The sequence below is a fragment of the Leptodactylus fuscus genome, chromosome 1 (genome assembly GCF_031893055.1).
Source record: "Leptodactylus fuscus isolate aLepFus1 chromosome 1, aLepFus1.hap2, whole genome shotgun sequence".
NCBI lineage: Eukaryota > Metazoa > Chordata > Amphibia > Anura > Leptodactylidae > Leptodactylus > Leptodactylus fuscus.
In genome coordinates, this window is record NC_134265.1 from 9,859,023 (window position 1) to 9,879,637 (window position 20,615).

The window sequence follows — 20,615 nt, forward strand, 5'->3', positions numbered from 1 at the left end:
ATACACATCTTCCCGTGACATCACCCCTGCAGTCATACAGAACACCAGTGGCTGTCTCTCTGCTGTCTCTAATATCATGTCCTTGCTCAATCTGAAACTAAATCTCTCCAAGACTGAACTACTACTGTTTCCCCATCTAATAGATCTGTCCCTGATATATCCATTGTAGTCTCAGGCCTTACTATAACTCCTAGGCAGCAGGCCCGCTGCCTCGGGGTCATGTTTGACGCAGACCTTTCCTTCACCCCACATATTGAATCACTCGCACGTTCATGTCACCTCTACCTCAAAAACATCTCCAGAATACGCCCCTTCTTTACCAGAGATACACTAAAGACACTTATTGTCTCTCTGATTCATTCTCGCCTTGACTACTGTAACTCCTTACTAATGGGTCTTCCCCTCACTAAACTCTCCCCTCTACAATCTATTCTGAATGCAGCGGCCAGGCTCATCTATCAGTCTAGATGCTACAGCGAGGCCTCGGGTCTGTGCCAGTCACTACATTGGCTGCCTATTCATTATAGAATACAATATAAAGTTATTACTCTCATCCACAAGGCTCTCCATAATGCCGCACCTCCCTACATTTCCTCCCTCATCTCTGTCTACGCCCAACCCGTGTTCTCCATTCACTCAATGACCTAACACTTACATCCTCTGTTATCAGAACCTCCCACGCTCGTATACAAGACTTCTCCCGAGCTGCACCACTTCTCTGGAATGCTCTACCCCGGACAATCAGATTAACTCCCAATTTCTACAGATTCAAACGCAAACTAAAGACGCATCTTATCAGACAGGCCTATCACAATTTCTAATGTAAACCCTTCCGTACTATAATTAGAATCCCCAAAATGTAACCCTCCTCTGTCCCCGCTCCCACATTTCACCACATGATATGATGCTATCTCAGGCTAACTTTATAGGTCCAAGCTCCAACCACATGTTAAAGGACACGACTGTTGACGGCTCATAAAGTTTTAAGTTTGTGTAATGACAGTCACCTCTATTACAAAAGTGTCTGACCTCTGTATAAGCAATGCCGCCCCTGCTACCTCTTGTGTCACCCCCTCTACCTCATAGATTGTAAGCTCTTGCGAGCAGGGCCCTCAGTCCCAATGTGTGAAATGATTTTCTTTGTAATGTATCTTTCTCTCTGTATTTGAACACTACAAATTGTACAGCGCTGCGGAATATGTTGGCGCTCTATAAATAAAATTTATTATTACAGGCGACATCAGCAACCATCAGACCTCATAACACACCAGAGGCTTTCCCCCCGGCCTCACTGATAGCATCGGTGTGCATATTTCTCAGCTCCATCACACTTAGGCTAACTTTGTTATTTGCGGCCTACCTTCTCTTCGGGCCTAGCTGTCTAGGAAAATACAAAAGATAAATGCTACATCCGACTCAATTGTAGATCCGATATGGTTGCATCGGACAAAACTCTGACTGCAAAGGGTCAACAATGTTCAAACATTCACAAAAAAAGTAGCAACCTGCTATGACTAAGGGACACAACAACATGTCCCGAAACGCGTAAGCTGATATTTTTTCTTCTGTCTTGTTCCTGGAGCATGCTAGATGTTTCCTTTTTATTTTTTGATAAAGTAAAAGTTATATTTTATTCACTGGTTGCTGGACATACTAGCTGTCTAGGGCCCATACTCCAGAAGACTGCACTCCCTGACTCCCCTGAGGTAGTGATCCGTTCCTCCAGTGTTACGGCCACCTCCATCCTCGCTTCAGTGGCTATCTCAGGTGGGCTCCATCTGGATCCCCGGCCTAAAGTAGTTGTAACCGATCCACAGACCCTCTCATCCAAGCTCTGCTCCAGCTCAGATCCATCCTCCTGCACCCATAAGAGATCTGCAAGCACCCTGTGTAAGCCTGTGGCCTGCTACAACAGCCAGGATTATAGACCCCGTAACTCCAGACTTGCAGCATCACAGATTCATCCACCAGCACTCACAAGAAAGCTGCAAGGTAAACAACTCGTCTATCTCAATAGCAACTCACACCAGAAGTATTATAGCAGAGAGGCCTGCAGCCTTGTACACCACCTGCAGTCTGGCTTTATTATTTTGCTTTTGGGCCTTGCACACACCATACAGACATAAGAACTATCAAAAAAAAAAGAATAATAGAACTTCGGCTCACCAATATAAATTCTTATCCTGGTAAGATGCGCGACCTTGTATCCTCCGGACTTTAAAGAGGCAAGTTTCCAAACTGGATATTTCATAGGATATAGAGCTGGTCCGCAACTTATCCGGATTTCATAAAATGTAACTTTTAATTAGACATTAAAACAAATATCATACAACCAAAGAAAGTGAAAAAGTTCAGAAAAAACACATCGTGCTATAAAAATAAACTCCAATGTATTTCGAGGTAACACTACCTCTTAGTCATGGCTAGTTTCTAAATACAACATGTTCCTTAACCCCTTCGTGACCAGCCTGTTTTGGACCTTAATGACCAAGCCAAATTTTGGAAATTTGCCCTGTGTGACTTTATCAGTGAATAATTCTGTAACAGTATCAGGCATCCACGCGATTCTGATATTGTTTTTTCGTGACATGTTGTACTTTACTGAGAAGGTAAAATTAGACTGATATAAATTTATTTAAAAAATCGCAAATGCTGAAAATTTTGAAAATGTTTCAATGTTTTCCATTTTCAGCTGCGATATCTCACATATACACAATAATACAGGGCAAAAAAGTTAGCAGTTATATACTTCCAAATGTTTCTTTTGTGTTTCAAGCATATTTGAGATAATTTTAGCATATTTGAGTAACTTAGACAATTTACAAGTTTATCAAGTTTATAAGCAAATTTTGGAAATTTGGAGTATGTGATTTTTTCCTGTACCAAGCTATGTTTGCAGACAGGAATAGGTGGCATAATGACAGAACCTCCCATTAAATGACCCAATTTGTAAAACTCGCCCCCTTCAGGTATCTTTGAGGGGTACAGTGAGCATTTTGATCAAACAAATATTGTTTTGCAAGAATTATTACAAATGATGAAAAAAATTACATTTTCATTTTCTTCAAATATGTGTCATTTTAAAGGCAGTTGTTTTTTTGCACACAACACATCAAAAAGAAGAAACACCCCAAAATATATCACCCCACTTCTCCCGTGTTAAAAAATGTACAACTTGTGGCCTTAGTCCTATGTACGCACATACGGTAGGGCCCAAGAGGTAGGGAGGGCCAAATGGATTTCAAAACACAAATTTTGCTTGCAGATATTTTAGGCCCATTGCACATTTGAACAAGATTTCCGTTACCAAAGCAATTGAAAACCCCCATAAATAACCCCATTTTATAAACTAGACCCCTTAAGGTATTCATTGAGGGGTATAGTGAGTATTTTGACCCCACAGGTTTTAAAAGAATTTGTGTCAAACAAAAAATTCTCATATTTTTTACACAAAAGAGTCATTTTAAAGGCAGTTTTTTTGCACACAAGGCATGAAAATAAAGAAAAACACCCCAAAATAGATGACCCCATTTCTCCCATGTTCAAAAATGTACACTTTGTGGCCTTAATCCTATGTACGGACGCACGGTAGGGCCCAAAAAGATAGGCGCACCAACTGGATTTCAAGATAAAAATTTTGCTTGCAGATATTTCAGGCCCATTGCACATTCAAACAAGATTTGAGTTGCCAAAACAATTGAAAACCCCCATAAATGACCCCATTTTATAAACTAGACCCCTTAAGGTATTCATTGAGGGGTATAGTGAGTATTTTGACCCTATAGCCGTTTCACAGTTATACTAACCTTGGGATGTGTAGGTTAAAAATTTCTAAAATGTCCCTTTATCCCCAAAGTTTTCATTCTCACAAGGCGTTAAAGGAGAAAAAGCCCCCCACAGTTTGTTACACAATTTCTCCTGAACACGGAAATACCCCATATGTGGCCATAATCTGCTGTATGGGGACATGGTGGGGCTCAGAATGGAAAGAACACTATTTGGATTTTGGAAGGCAGATGTTGCTGGAATAGTTTTCAGGTGCCATATCGCATTTGCTGAGCCCCTAAAGTATCAATACAATGGAAACCCCTCAAATTTGACCCCATTTTAACCCCTTCCCGACATGCGCCGTAATAGTACGGCGCATGTCGGGTCTGTAACTATGGCAACCGCCCGGGAGCCGGGCGGCCGCCATAGCCGCCGGGTGTCTACTGCTTTAAGCAGTAGACAACCGGCTATAATGCCTCCAATCGGTTCCCGGACCGATCGGAGGCATTAACCCCTCCGGCGCCGTGGTCAAAGGCGCCGGAGGCGCCATTTTCCCGGCGGCGAATGGGCACCGCCATTTTGGCCGGGATCGCCGGCTCCTGGAGCATGCTCCAGGGCTGACGTCCCATTGCCATGACAGCCGGAGCCTTGTACAGGCTCCCAGGCTTGTCTGCAAATCCTCTCTTTTGCAGGCTGCATAGACCAAGAAAGAAAGGATGTTTTTTTGCAATGCATTGCAATGCATTAGCATTGTAATGCATTGCATTAGTGATCAGACCCCCTGGGGTTCAACACCCCCTAGGGGGTCTAATAAATGCAAAAAAAAAATAAAAAAAAAAATATAAAAAAATATAAAAAGAATTAAAAGTTCAAATCGCCCCCCTTTCCCTAGAACACATATAAAAGTAGTTAAAAACTGTGAAACATATACATGTTAGGTATCCCCGCGTCCGAAATCGCCCGCTCTACAAATCTATAAAAATATTTTTCCTGTTCGGTAAACGCCGTAGCGGGAAAAATAGTCGAAAGTGCCAAACCGCCGTTTTGATTCTGATAAAAATTTGAATAAAAAGTGATCAAAGCAATAACATTTCCCGAAAATGGTAGAACTAAAAAGTACACCCGACCCCGCAAAAAAAGACGCCCTATGCATCCCCGTACACTTACGTATAAAAAAAGTTACGGCCGTCGGAATATGGCGACTTTTAGAAAAAAATTTTTTTAACACAGTTTTGTATTTTTTTTTAGGGGTCAAAATGTAAATAAAACCATATAAATTTGGTATCCCTGGAACCGTACCGAAACACAGAATATAGCGGACATGTCATTTTGGCTGCACAGTGAACGCCGTAAAACCAAAGCCCGTAAGAAAGTCGCAGAAATGCATTTTTTCTTCAAATCCATCCCATTCTGAATTTTTTCCTGCTTCCCAGTACATTATATAGAATAATTAATGGTAACATTATGAAGAAAAATTTGTCCCGCAAAAATTAAGACCTCATATGGCTCTGGGAGTGGAGAAATAAAAAAGTTATGGGGTTTAGAAGGAGGGGAGTCAAAAATGAAAATCAAAAAATGCCATCGGCGGGAAGGGGTTAAAAACTACACCCCTCAAGGAATGAATCAAGGGGTATTATCATTTTGAGCCTAAAAATGCTTCCCAAAAATTAATGTACAAAATGAAAATTGAATTTTTTTAAGAAATCTGCCATTTCGGTGCCCAATACGTTGCACCCACTTTGTGTTGTCAGAGACTGGCACTAAAACTATTAAGGGGCCATCCCAAGGGGCAAAAAATTATATATGTGGGTGTAAACTGCTGCTTGGGCACACAGCAGGGCTCAGAAGGGAAGGAGCCCTGCGCTTTTTAGCTTTTGGAGTACAGATTTAGAGGGACCCTCTGGGCGCCATGATGTTTTTGCAGAGCCCTGGAGGTGACCGTAAACTGGAATTCCCCAAGAAGTGACCCCATTTTGTAGGGGCAATTTTAGGGTCTCTGCAAATGTGACACATGTCCAAAAATGAAGAATCTAAATCTGCACTCCAAAAGCCATGTAGTGCTCCTTCAGATCTGCGCCCTGCTGTGTACCCAAATGGTGGTGTATGCCCACATGTATGACACTGGTGTACCCTGGATAACGGACTTAATGCCATATGTGGGTAGAATCGGCTGTTTGGGCACAGCCAGGCACAGAAGGGAAGGAGCGCTATTTTGGTTTTTGGAGCACAGTTTGGTTTTTGGACGTCACTTTTGCAAAGCCCCTGAATTGCCAATAAAGTGGAATCCGCAGACATGTCACGCCATTTTGGACACTACCCCACTGATGGGATTTATCAAGTGGCGTAGCGAGAATTTTTAACCCTTGAGTGTTGCATTTATTTAGTTTCCAGAAATGAAATCGCAACTGATAGAGAAGTTAAAAATGAAATTTTTCCAGAGATTCGCCATTTCAGTGTCCGATATGTTGTGCCCGACTTATGTCAGCAGAGACACTCCAAAAACTGTTAAGCGGGTATCCCGGGCACAACAGCTTTTAGAGCGTTCATCTCTGATACAAGGCGGGCACAATATATTACGCACTGAAATGACGTATTCCTGGAAAAATGGTCATTTTCACCTCTCACAATCTGCTTCGTATTCATTTATGGACAATAAGTTATAGCAACACTTGGGGGTTAAAAATGCTCTTTGTACCCCTGAATAAATCCTTCAGGTGTGTAGCTTCCAAAATAAGGTCTCATATCAGGGGATTCCACTTTACTGGTATTTCAGCTGTGCAAAAGTGTCATGGCATCCAAAAACCAAACCGTCTGTGCTCCAAAAACCCAATAACCCTTCTTCCCTTCTGTGTCCGGCTGTGCCCTAATATCAGTTTATACCCACATATGACATTACGTCCATTATCCCGGGTACACCCGTGGCATACATTTGTCATAAACTGCAGTTTGGGCGCACAGCAGGGCGCAGAAGGGAAGGAGCGCGATGAGGCTTTTGGAGTACAGATTCAGATGTTTGGTATCCGGACGCCATGTCATGTTTGTAGAGCCTGTAAAGGTACCAGTAAAGTGGTTTCCCCAAAGGAGTGACCCCATTTTGAAAACTGCACCCCTCAAAGAATTTATCATGGGGTGCAGTGAGTATTAGTATCCCAAACGTGACTGCACAGTGGAAGGCGAAGAGGGAATGTATAAGCTGTGCGGAGAACATTGCAAACACCACATTCCCTACTATGTCCCAGTAGCTCCTATGATTGGGGGAGTCACTCTGGGGGTCACTTTGGGGGTCACCTCTGGTGTCTTTTCCCTCATAAGCTGTAAATCTGGGGTGTCCCCTGATATCCGCTCACACAGCTTATATATTCCCTTCCTGCCGCACCCAGTTGTGTTCTAATAATTTGGCGATTTTTGCGGACTTTTGTCTTCACATTGCTAGATGCTATATTTTCTTTATGTTTCTGGTGACGTGGCCATATAAGGGCTTGTTCTTTGCGGGATGAGATGCATTTTGTAATGACACCATTTTTGGGTGCCTACAATCTATTGAATACATTTTATGAACTATTTTTTTGCTGGGTTTAAAAAAATAAAATCAATTCTGGCATTGCATTTTACCTTTTAAATTTTTCGCCATGCAGCGTACAGTATAAGTAACATGTGACCTTTATTCTGCGGGTCGGTACGGTTACGGCGATAACTCATTTATAGTATTTTTTTATGCGATACTAAATATGCAGAACAAAAACACATTTGGGGACATAAATCAGCGATTTTGCATCACCATCTTCTGAGAGGAGTAACATTTTTATTTTTCGGTTGACAGTGTTGGTTGGGGGTTTATTTTTTGCAGGACAATCTGCGCTTTTTATTGGTACTATTGTGGGGTGCATATGACTTTTTGCTCACTCTTTATGGCATATTTTCTAAGGTGAGATATCACTACTTCCGGCGGGGTTTTTCGGTTTTTTTTCCCGACGTTTACCGCATACATTAAATATTATTTCAGTTTTATTATACAGATTGTTACGGACGCGATGATACCAAATATGTATTATTTTTATTAATTTTAAGGTTTTTTTTCATAACTCATTTTCTATAGAAAAAAAGGGGATTTTGGGGGCTTTATTAATTTTTTTCAAAAGCTTTATTTATTTTTCACTTTTTTATGTGTCTTTTAGGACACTTGATTCAGCAATGATTTCACTGCTGAATCAATGTTACAGGCTGGAGACACAGGCTGCACGTGTCTCCAGTCTGTAACAGGAAGTCAAGCGATGCCTCTGCATCGCTTGGCTTCCTTTAGTATCCAGCAAGATCACCCAGGTAACGGGGAGCTCAGGCAGTCTGGGGTCACTGGCCAGACCCCAGACTGCATGTTTTTCATATCGGCACCCCCCGATCTCGCTGTGGGGGGTGCTGATACCCCCGGCACCATCACGGAACCGCTTCAGTTCCGTGATCATGTTTGATCACGGAACTGAAGGGGTTAAATCCCCCCCATCGGAGACCCCCTCCAATGGGGGGAGGGGTTATGGAGCAGGTCTTAGATGTCAGATACAGCTACAATCTGCTCCAATTACGTCAGCACTGACAGGGAATCCTTCCCTGACTGCCCGACGTAGTTTTCCTATAGGGCAGTCAGGAAGAACCTGTCAGTGCCGACGTAGATTTCCTATGGGCCGGTCATTAAGGGGTTAATCCAAATTGGCAGTTTGCCAATTTTAAACATGCCTGCAAAAAGAAAATCTAATTTGCCGCAAACAACAACAGCTATGAAGGTAGCCAGAAGTCAAAGACTTCTCCACAAGCGCAGCTGAGGGGGATCATCAACTACAACAACACGCTCGTTATATGGCATCCCAGCGAGCTGCTGACATGATGGAACAATCACGGGCACAGCATGAGGAACAAGTTCAGCGGCAGGCCAGCTTGACAGCTGCCAAGACGCTGGAGCAGGCGGATCAACACCAACAACACGCTTATTATATGTCTCAGCGGCAAGTTCAGCAGCAGGACAGCTTTAAGAGATGCCGAAATGCCGGAGCAGGCAAACCATCGATGGTAGCAATTTGATGAATATAGGCAGATGATTGACGCCAACAACACGCAGATGAAATCGCGGGCAGAAGCTAGTCATATATATATACACTTATACACACACATATACATATATACCGCCCCTCCCTATAGACTCCCCTCTGGCTGCTCCTGTACTGAGGGGAATAGATTGGGGCTTTCTGGGGCAGCTCCTGTAATCTCTCCATTCTAGTCACCTCAGTACTGAACAGTCTACATTGCAGTTGGTTCCAGCAGCTTCTCCCTCCAGCAACTCCAATCTAGAGCGGCCACTAGTGAGGAGACTGGAGCCGAGTTATAGGGGGAGGAGCGACTCTAATGTCTGGTCATGTGATTATGTGACTCCTCCCACACACGTCACATCTTCACAGGTCCTTTAACTCACTAGGATCAGCAGGACCTGATCATGTGACTCACTGACTCCGCCCACACCTATGACATCATCACAGGTCCTGTGATCACACGGTTGTTGTACTGGAGGAGGTAAGTGCTCGCTCTCAGCCCTTCTCATACACTCAGTCTCCCTCCATGTGCCCCCCCACACTATAATGTCCTCTTGTTGTGAAAAAACATGCAGGTAAAGTCAGTGTCATCTTTACAAGTACATACCTCCCAACTTTTGAAGAACTGAAAGAGGGACAAAATGTGCGGCGCGCATAGCGCGCCACAGCAAATTTAGCCCCGCCCACTTTTGTGTTGACTCCACCCACTCGTTAATTTTTCATGTGCCCGCACACAATATAATCCTCCTACAGTCACCCGTAAATTATATGTCCCCCCTCTATCTCTGCCCCCAGATTCATGTCCCCACATCTCTGCCCCCAGATTCATGTCCCTCCATCTCTGCCCCCAGATTCATGTCCCTCCATCTCTGCCCCCAGATTCATGTCCCCCATCTCTGCCCCCAGATTCATGTCCCCACATCTCTGCCCCCAGATTCAGGTCCCCCCATCTCTGCCCCCAGATTCAGGTCCCCCCATCTCTGCCCCCAGATTCAGGTCCCCCCATCTCTGCCCCCAGATTCATGTCCCCACATCTCTGCCCCCAGTGTCATGCCGTCCTCTCCATCTCTGCCCCCAGTGTCATGCCGTCCTCTCCTTCATCTGCCCCCAGATTCACATTCCACCTCCACATTAAACTTACCTTCTCCTCCGCTCCCTCGCCGCTCTCTGCCCGCCTCTCTCGCTGACGCATGCGGCTGAAGCGAGGAGCTGACCTGTGTCAGCTCCTTGCTTCAGCCGCATATGTGTTCAACTCAGATCTGCGTCCTCTGGACGCAGATCTGAGTTGAAATCGCGACATACCTCCCTCCAACCGGGACCGTGGGACATGTCACCCAAATCATGACTGTCCCGCGGAAATCGGGACGGTTGGGAGGTATGCAAGTATTCGCTCAGTATCTTTGGACTCTTCCTCACCTTTTTGAGGGTTTCTTCCCACTCCTTAATCTGGGCCAGCTCCTTCTACAGCAATAGACTTGAGACGCTTTCCACTGCTCTAACCTATTGGCCCAGAATTCCATGGGGTCAGAGTTATCTGCTGGAACATAAGAACCAGCTAGTTATGTCTGTTCCTGCTGGTGCAGCCGGTGGGTGTCAGTTGCCTGTTGTGGGTCTGGTTGGTGTTGGGAGGTGAAACATTTCTGGTTCCTCATGTTCCAGATACTGTACTGGCTGCTGATGCTGCTGCTCGTCCTCCGGCTACTTGTCACTATGGCACTGGCAGAGGAGGCGGAGTGTTTCTCAGTATGAACACATCCCAAAATGGCCCTGTCCTCCTTAGCTAAAACCTTATGTCATGTCATTGGCTGCGAGGCTGATGCGAGAACCCCATCCCACGTCTCAGACACGTGTCTCCTCAGTATTTTCTCTCCGCAGTGCACATTACAAATTTTAGTAGTTCAGTATTTGGTATCTGTTTTGTTAAAAAATGAACTATTTGAATTATTTGGGTTGACTAAAGCTTTTAACAATTTGGGTCGCTCATCTCTACTTTGATTCTTTTGCATCCTCAGTGGCACATGACTCTCCACAGTTTCCACGTTGGTTATTCCCAATGGCGCCATTTCTCCGCTCACAATACACTTTCACCAAAGCAGCACACAAACAGTTCACAACCTGCGCTGTTGGAGAAATACTGTCACTCTTGGCCCGACAGCCAATAATCATCCCTTGTGCAACTCTGATAAATCGTCCCCTTTACCCGAGACAACAATGAGATTCTGTTCAGCCTATCACACACCTTATATACCCACCAAGCCGGCCCGCAACAAGTCACTTCCTTCCTGAGCTACACGCTGCCGACGTCAGAAGTAGGAGGTGGTGATAATAATGGGACTCAACTCTTCTATTTATTCCATGGGATTCCGTGTAGTGATTACATTGTCTCATCTTCTCTCCATTCAGGTTCCTACAATATAGAATCCTCTCAGTATCTTCTATAGAAGAGAATATTCCTGATTGATCCAGGATGGAAAGAGACAGGAACAAGATGGCGGAAAGTCTATTAAATCTCACCCTAGAGATCATCTACCAGCTTACTGGAGAGGTGAGAGATTCTGATGATGTCATCATGACATCATTCTTATCTATAGTAATAACAGATGATATGACTGGAGAGGTGATGGACTCTGGACATGTATGTAGTGAGATTTATTAATGTGTCTCCCCATAACCAGAGTTACACCGTAGTGAAGAAGACCTCTAGTGGGCGCTGTCAGGCTCCTGTGTATGAAGGATATGGAGGAACCCTGAGCCTAATCCCGGGGCCTCCACCTCACCCCCTGATACAGGAGGAGATCAATGGACAGAAGATCCTAGAACTCACCAACAAAATGCTGGAGCTGCTGACTGGAGAGGTGACACTGCTGGGAATGCTGGGACATTATACAGTAACTGGAGGGGTCGGGGTGATGACTGTATCATTGTGTTGTCAGGTTCCTATAAGGTGTCAGGATGTCGCTGTCTATTTCTCCATGGAGGAGTGGGAGTATTTAGAAGGACACAAGGATCTGTACAAGGAGGTGATGATGGAGGACCAGCAGCCCCTCACATCAGCAGGTAATAGACATGACTATATACACATGGACTTAAGAATAAAGGTAACCGCCCAGGTGAGGAGTCACCACTATATAAAGCACAAAAGGGTCACTGATTCTATTCAGACATTGTTTAGACTATTTGTTGTTCCCCGATTCAGGTAAAATACTAATAATACATGAATATAAATGTGATTCCGCTATAGGGGGTAATAACTGTAGTATAGAATAGAACGTACAGCAGGAATATGGACTTGACATCGATGTGAACGAGTCAAATTTCTTCCTCACCGGCTGTCAGTCCTCGTGAGGGGAAAGAATTTACTAGATTTATATAGAAGACTAGCCTCTGCCCACAACTTCGTCTTCGTGTTGTTGGCGTCGATGATCCGTCTATATTCATCAAATTGCTTCTGTCGATGGTGTGCTTGCTGTAGTGTTTCAGCAGCTTTCAAGCTGTCCTGCTGCTGAACTTGTTCCTCGCACCGTGCCTGTGATTGTTCTGGCAGCTCGCTGGGAGGCCATGTAATGAGCGTGTTGTTGGTGTTGATGATCCGCCTGCTCTGGCGTTTCTCTAAGAGCCACTTGACGCCTAGCTTGCTCGATCCTCCTCAGCTCCACATGAGGAGAACTCTGTTGACTTCTGGCTACCGTCATAGCGCTCGTTGTATTCGAATTTTACAACAAATTAGATTTTTTTTGACATGTTTAAAATTGGCAAACTGACAATTTGGATTAAACGGGTTGTCCCATCTCAAAGATCCTATCTATACTGAGAGCTTATGTAAATTGAAGCCTTCTTCTAAATACATTGCTTTAGAAATTCTGCTTTGTTCGCTTGGTACGTGAATTTATTCCTCCCGTTATTTACTCTGCGTTGCTATAACTACAGCCCTATAGGACAAGTGAGGTCACTTACTCACTGCTCTTGACGACAGGGCAATCTGTTCAGATAATAGCAGTTTTACTGGTAAAGCCAAGTCTTTTATTCCTCTAAGTAATTAAACAGATAACTGAAGTCTTTTCAGTACAAGCATCTGCAGATTATCTTATCTGCAGAAGTGTTCTGTGTCCTGCTCAGCAGGAGGGAGGGAGAGAATTACAGGAAGTGAGAAGAAGACACTGTATACAGCTTACTGAAAGGCTGACATGGAAAAACCTCTTTAAAGGGGCTCTCATTGGGAAAAGTCATTTTTAATTAAGCACATACTTGCATAGCCTTTAGAAAGGCTATTCCATATATACCTTTTGTATGCTATTTGCCTCAGTAGTTTTTGATTGATTCCGTTTGTTTTTTTTTGTTTTGTTTTTTTTGCTATTTTCTATGTGTGTGAGAGCAGGGAGATGTCATTGTCTCAGCACTGGAACAGATCACATAATATGCAAATGATTGTATACAATGGAGTGTTATCTGTGTGTTTACCTAGAGAGATAACAGACCTGGCTTTATCAGCAACCTCCAATTAGCTGATTCTCCTGCTGACAAGAGCAGTTTAACATAGTATATGAAAATAAATGCATAACATTAGTGAAGCCATATCATTTACTGGGATAAAAAGTAGCCTATGTTTTAATCAAGGTTACAAACTATCTATGTGCCCAATTTCATCCAAATCCGTTAAGCCGTTTTTGCGTGAAACGGTAACAAATCCACAAACATATAAACTTTCACGTTTATAATATTAGTAGGAAGTAGGATTATTTCAGGTGGCGTAAAAAATAATCCTCCTGCTCGATCTTCAGGCAGATTCCACCTCAGAGCTCTATGGAAATAAATGGGAGGTGGAAAATCCGGCCTGGCCAGTAAGGAATCTGATGGAGATTCCGGAGCTGATTTGGTAAAGTGGAAAAATTCTTCTTCTGAATTCCTGAAGCAGCTTCTACAAATGTCACTGTGTAAACCTCACCTTAGACCCCAATCACACTATGGAATCCGGACTAGAAAATCTGGTCTGTACATCAGTCACATTTCCCAGCCTGAACTCTGTCCACACACCAGGACTCCCCGTATCTTAGTGATCTATGACGCTAGGAGTCCCTGCTTCCTTGTGACTCCACAGACCCTACTACATACTGTATGGGACAGCAGATCCGCGGTGAGTTCAGGCTGGGAAATCCAGCAGATGTGGTTTGGATTCTATTGTGTGTATGGGGTGTAATACAGTAAGATTTATGGCATCCTACAGTATTATTCCACATAAGTGGCCATATTTAAGCAACCATGAATTGTGTTCACCTCTACAGTGACCTAGAGCAGTGGTAGCGTCTCCTGCCCCGCTTCATTACTATTCACTATCACTGACCTCCGTCTCAGCACAGTGAATACCAATGAAGTAGGCCGCGCTGCCGTCGTTTGCTGCCTGTGCCACTGATTTCATTTCTTCACACGGTCTGAAGTGTCTCAGGCAGCGGCAGCTCAGTGGGGAATATACTTACAGTCCTATGAAAAAGTTTGGGCACCTCAACAGAAAAGTGACATTAATATTTAGTACATCCTCCTTTTGCAAAGATAACAGCCTCTAGTCGCTTCCTGTAGCTTTTAATCAGTTCCTGGATCCTGGATAAAGGTATTTTGGACAAACAATTCAAGTTCAGTTAAGTTAGATGGTCGCCGAGCATGGACAGCCCGCTTCAAATCATCCCACAGATGTTCAATGATATTCAGGTCTGGGGACTGGGATGGCCATTCTAGAACATTGTAATTGTTCCTCTGCATGAATGCCTGAGTTGATCTGGAGCAGTGTTTTGGATCATTGTCTTGCTGAAATATCCATCCCCGGCGTAACTTCAACTTCGTCACTGATTCTTGAACATTATTCTCAAGAATCTGCTGATACTGAGTGGAATCCATGCCACCCTCAACTTTAACAAGATTCCCGATGCCGGCATTGGCCACACAGCCCCAAAGCATGATGGAACCTCCACCAAATTTTACAGTGGGTAGCATGTGTTTTTCTTGGAATGCTGTTTCTTTTTGGACGCCATGCATAACGCCTTTTTTTATAACCAAACAACTCAATTTTTGTTTCCAAAATGAAGCTGCCTTGTCCAAATGTGCTTTTTCATACCTCAGGCAACTCTATTTGTGGCGTACGTGCAGAAACGGCTTCTTTCTCATCACTCTCCCATACAGCTTCTATTTGTGCAAAGTGCGCTGTATAGTTGACCGATGCACAGTGACACCATCTGCAGCAAGATGATGCTGCAGCTCTTTGGAGGTGGTCTGTGGATTGTCCTTGACTGTTCTCACCATTCTTCTTCTCTGCCTTTCTGATATTTTTCTTGGCCTGCCACTTCTGGGCTTAACAAGAACTGTCCCTGTGGTCTTCCATTTCCTTACTATGTTCCTCACAGTGGAAACTAACAGGTTAAATCTCTGAGACAACTTTTTGTATCCTTCCGCTGAACAACTATGTTGAACAATCTTTGTTTTCAGATCATTTGAGAGCGGGCTGCCCATGTTCGGCGACCATCAAACTTAACTGAACTTGAATTGTTTTGTAGAAAGAAATGGTCCAAAATACCTTGATCCAGGATCCAGGAACTGATTAAAAGCTACAGGAAGCGACTAGAGGCTGTTATCTTTGCAAAAGGAGGATGTACTAAATATTAATGTCACTTTTCTGTTGAGGTGCCCATATTTTTGCACCGGTCAAATTTTGGTTTAATGCATATTGCGCATTTTCTGTTAGTACAATAAACCTCATTTCAATCCTGAAATATTACTGTGTCCATCAGTTATTAGATATATCAAACTGAAATGGCTGCTGCAAACACCAAAATATTTAGAACTAAAAATGATTAAGATTAATAGGGGTGCCCAAACTTTTTCATAGGACTGTATAAGTAGAGATGAGCAAACACCGTTCAATCAAATAGGTATTCGATCGAACATCAGGCCGTTCGAGGTATTCGATTCCAATCGAATACCATGCGACAAATGCAGTAAAAATTCATATTCCCTCTCACCTTCCCAGGCGCTTTTTTTTTGCACCAATAACTGTGCAGGGGAGGTGGGACAGGAACTACGACAATGGAGACAGTGAAAAAAAATTGAAAAAACCCATTCGCTGCCGAAAACATGTGACCTCCGATTTATCAGAATAGTTAGCGCCATCTTCGTTTCATTTTCCGGCTTTGAGACATAGGGACAGACGTGCTGCTGAGGGCTAGTTAGGTATTAGCTTCTAGTAGGCAGGGAAAAAAACGGAAGAAACACAACAGCTCTTTTCAGAGCTATACTGCAGGGAGAGGAGTCGAGCTTTCCGCGAGGTGTCCCCCCGAAAACTAACAGGGATACAGAGCAATTCAGTCCAGCTATATACGCTCAACCCAGCTTTACAGGCGGTGACCCCCATATACCTAACAGGGATACACAGCAAGTCAGTCAGTCCATACAAGCTCAATCCAGTTTTTTTTTTTTTTTTTTTTTAATTCACATTTTATTGAAAATTTTTGTATAAACAGCCAAAATAGACAGTCAGATAAATGTTGAAGTATTAAAACTGAACATAACAGATCACACCATAAGTGCAAAAGACAAAGCGTAATACAACAATAAATGACATAATTGAAATTAAGCTTATAAAAGCAAATAATAAACACAAAAGCTCAACTAAGTTGAGTTAGGTTGTTACAAAGAGTCAGTTGAACCTCAATACGTAGAGGGTCGTGCTGCTCCCAAGGAAGAAAGAAAAGTAAGGGGGGGGAATAACAGTCAAGTAAGGATTAACACCGTATATAGACATAAGTATATTCAGCAACTACCTGAATCCCTTCCACCAGCGGGCCCATACTTTAACATATTTGTCATGGGATCTAGTTTGCCAGCTGACCAACTCTTCAAATTGTGCGAGTTGGTGCACTTTTTCTATCCATAGATCTAGGGTGGGAACTGAAGTAGATAACCAATATAGCGGAATAAGCGCTTTAGCCGCACCTATCAAGTGGAACCATAGCTCTCGTCTAGCCGCCTTCCAGGATCCGCTTGGACCAGTGAGGAAAACTAAATCAGGGAATAGTGGATGTGTGACGTGGAACAATTTATCCAGATAGAGCTCAATCTCCCTCCAAAAGGGCTGAAGTAGATCACAAGACCACCAGATGTGGAGCATCATTCCTTTCTCACATTTGCAACGCCAACATGCGTCAGAATCACTAAGACCGTGTCTATAGAGCCAGTCTGGTGTACGGTACCACCTGGTAAGTATTTTATAATGCAGTTCCTGTTGTCTAACGCATCTTGAGTGACCCATACTATGTTGCAGAATAAATTCCGTATCATCATCAGAAAAAGTTAGAGAGAGCTCTCTTTCCCAATTAGTTATAAAGGTGGGCTTACTGGGATCATCTTTTTCAAAAAGCCAGCGTTTGCATGTGGCAATTTTTCGTTGAGATGGGAGAAGAGCAGTCAGTCCCTTCTCAAAGGTTGTTAGATTGCGACTCAGATCAGAAAAGCTGATTGTAGAAAAGATCAGATCAGAAAAGCATCATTGTACCGCGGAATTGAGCATATAGAAGGAAATTCAGTTTCACAGAAGGAAGTAACGTTTGGAGCTTATCTCGTGAAATCGGCTAATTGTCCTGTACTAGTTCTTTAATCTTAACGTTCAATCCAGTTTTTAATGCTGTGCCCCCCTCCCCCCCCCCCCCCTCAAAAGCTAAGTGGGATACACAGCAATTGTCAGGCTATATACGCTCAATCCAGTTTTTAAAGGTGTGTACCCCCCCAAATCTAGTGTTACGGTTCTGTGTGTGTATATATATAAACTACAGAACCTCTTAGCTGCAAGACACTGTAGCGAGGTCCACAGGCCCAGTGGGCGGCGGTATGTCACGACAGAACCGCTAGTCTGTAGAACACTACAGCGAGGTCCACAGGCCCAATGGTGGGCGGCTGTATGTCTGAACTCAATGTGAACTACTGCAAAGACACTGCAGCGCAGTACTTAATGTGAACAGCTGCAAAGACACTGCAGTCTGAGCTCAATGTGAACAGTGAGTACTGTGCGACACTCCATGTGAACAAGGTGCAACTAAAACCCTGCCAGTTTAGCTCACTGGCCAGGTGCACCAGTACAAGTGAAACACACACGGCTGCCAAGGGTTAACACTCACCCCAGGCCAGCAAACACATACTTACCCCTGCGACAGCTAGGGGCCACTACAGAAGTTTAGAACATTCTCCTGCACACAACTTGGAGTTACCAGAGGAGTTTGCATGCTCCCGCACACAGCTAGGAGCCATACATGAAGTCAGACAGTACACATAGGCTCTCAGTGACCATACCTGCTGCAGATCTACAAGCTGGAACGGCATCTACCGCTCCTAGCCCTGGTGTAGCTCTAACAGTTCAGGGTTTACAGGTCCTACCTAACAGCACCCAGGAGAAGCAGAGGAACCCCACACAGAGGCCTAGTCTGAAACCTGCCTGAGTACTGGAGACTATCCCTGCAAACTACTGTCATTCACTCTGTGGACTTAGAGGCAATTTTAGTAAAAGTTTGAGCACCTGGCGGGCGTCGACTCACACTATTTAAAGGGAATTCCCCGCCCAATAGGGGCGGTGGCCAAGACCTCACCGCTCATGCTCAGTAGGGGGAAAATGGCACTTAGCTTGTGAGCAGCTCCAATATGTCTGAGCATGCTCAGTAAGGTGAAAGCTGGATGGTTAGACTGACCCGCAGGTGGCACTGTGCGCTATGATAGCAACCTGCGGACCTAATCCTAACACCTAGGTGGGATACACAGCAATTCAATGAGGCTATATACGCTCAATCCAGCTGTCTTCAGTGTATACCCCCCAAAAATCTGTAAACACTGCTGTGGCAAAAGGAGCAGAGACAGGAAAAGAGGAGGATGAGGGTGAAGTCCCCAAAGTGTCAGAGGCAGATGTGGAGGTGTCCTGGTTGGTGGTCTGGACTGCAGCGCCAGCACTGGAAACAGCGGAAGAGTCAGTGTCGGCAACGCTGGCCGACGATTGTCCTGCATTTGCTCTCTCCCACTGAGCCCAGTGCTTGCCTTACAAATGACGGCTCATGGTTGAGGTGCTCAGGTTGCTTTTCTCAGAGACCCTACTAAGTTTTGAGTTGCACAGTATGCAAAATGCACTCAATTTGTCCTCCATGCATACATTGAAAAATCTACACAACATAGAGGGAGATGGCCAACATGGGCGAGTTTTGGGCGAGTGGCTAGTACAGGGAAAATCTTGGGCCTTGCTGGCTCTGGCCTGGCTTCTGTGAAGCAGCTGACCTGTGTCTCTGGACATGCCTCTAGCTGTAGCTTGACCGCAACCTTGCTCCCCAGCTGCATGTCCACGCCCCCGGGCATGTCCACGTCCCTTAGCGCTAGCCTTACATGTTTTGTGATGTATACAAATGGCTTTTTTTGTATACACAGAGACTAAATGTATTGAGCGCTTATTAGGTCCTCTATGGCAGTATACAGCAATGAGTGACTTCACTAACTCATGGATTGTATATAGGGTTGAGCCGATCTTGACTTTTCAGGATCGATTTTTGAAATCCGATTTCCGATCATTTTTCAATCGAACCCAATTCCGATCCCAATGCAAGTCAATGGGATTTTTTTACTAATCGGAGATCGGATTTTAAAAACAATCCTATTCACTACACAGCATGGAATCTAACAATTGAAAGCTTTAATTGTTAGAATCCATGCTGTGTAGTGATTAAAAAATCCCCCGGCTACCTAAGACCCCCCTGTTGTCTACTTACCAGCTGCCGCTACCGATCCGCGTTGTTCTCGCTCCTCTTCTTTCTACTGTGCATGTCTTCAGAGCACTGTATGTGCCCCCACCTCCCAGGCTAGTGTTACTGATGTTGGGAGTAGGCGGGTCTTGTTGTGGCTTAGGAGAGTGTGGGCGGCTACAGTACCCACCCACACTCCACTCTCCTAAGCCACAAGCACCACCTTCTTCCTAGGTCTGTAACAGTAACCTGGGAGCTAGGGGCGTGCATTGTCCGAGAAGAGGCAAGAAGAGAACAGACGGGGAGTGGCAGCGGTAAGTGGACTTGTCTATCGACTCTTTATTGTATACTCAGCTCTCCTACATCACATACACACACACACACACACACACACACACACACACACACACACACACAATGACAGTTAAAGGTGGGGGCTGAGTGACCGGGAGATGTTGGATTACCTCGACTCCATTCCTTTTCCCACTTTGTCCGCCAAGCAGCGTGCTTTTTTGGACTCCCCTTTCACCTTGGAGGAGTTGACGGAGGCGCTGTCCGGTATGGCAACGGGGAAATCTCCGGGCCTGGATGGTATTCCTGTGGAGGTGTACGCCCAGTATAAAGATGTGCTTCTCCCTGTGCTGCTGGAGTGTTATAAATCCGCTTTTGAGGGCCGCAGTCTCCCGGCGTCCTTTTACGATGCCACCATTATCCTGCTACTCAAGCCAGATAAGGACCCGCTGGACTGTGGCTCTTACCGACCTATAAGTTTGTTGAATATTGATTATAAACTCCTGGCCAAAATGTTGGCTAACAGACTTAACTCGGTGGTCCTAGATCTGGTTCATCCTGACCAAACAGGTTCCATGCCAGGTAAATCTACGTCTGACAATCTCAGACGCGTCCAGGTGGTGACCCAGATTGGGTCAGTATCTTCTGAGGATTGGGCGATAGCCTCCTTGGATGCAACCAAGGCTTTTGACTCGGTCAAATGGCCTTTTCTTTTGCAATCTCTACGTAGATA

General features: G+C 44.5%; 2 protein-coding genes across 2 annotated transcripts in view; one reads left to right on the forward strand and one right to left on the reverse strand.

Annotated features, from left to right (window-relative positions):
• The window catches only part of LOC142190613 (gastrula zinc finger protein XlCGF66.1-like), a 410,056-nt gene that overhangs the window by 64,684 nt on the left and 324,757 nt on the right, over positions 1–20,615 (reverse strand). The window lies entirely within an intron of this gene.
• The window catches only part of LOC142189887 (uncharacterized), a 167,275-nt gene that overhangs the window by 29,130 nt on the left and 117,530 nt on the right, over positions 1–20,615 (forward strand). The gene's annotated exons all lie outside the window — the stretch shown is intronic.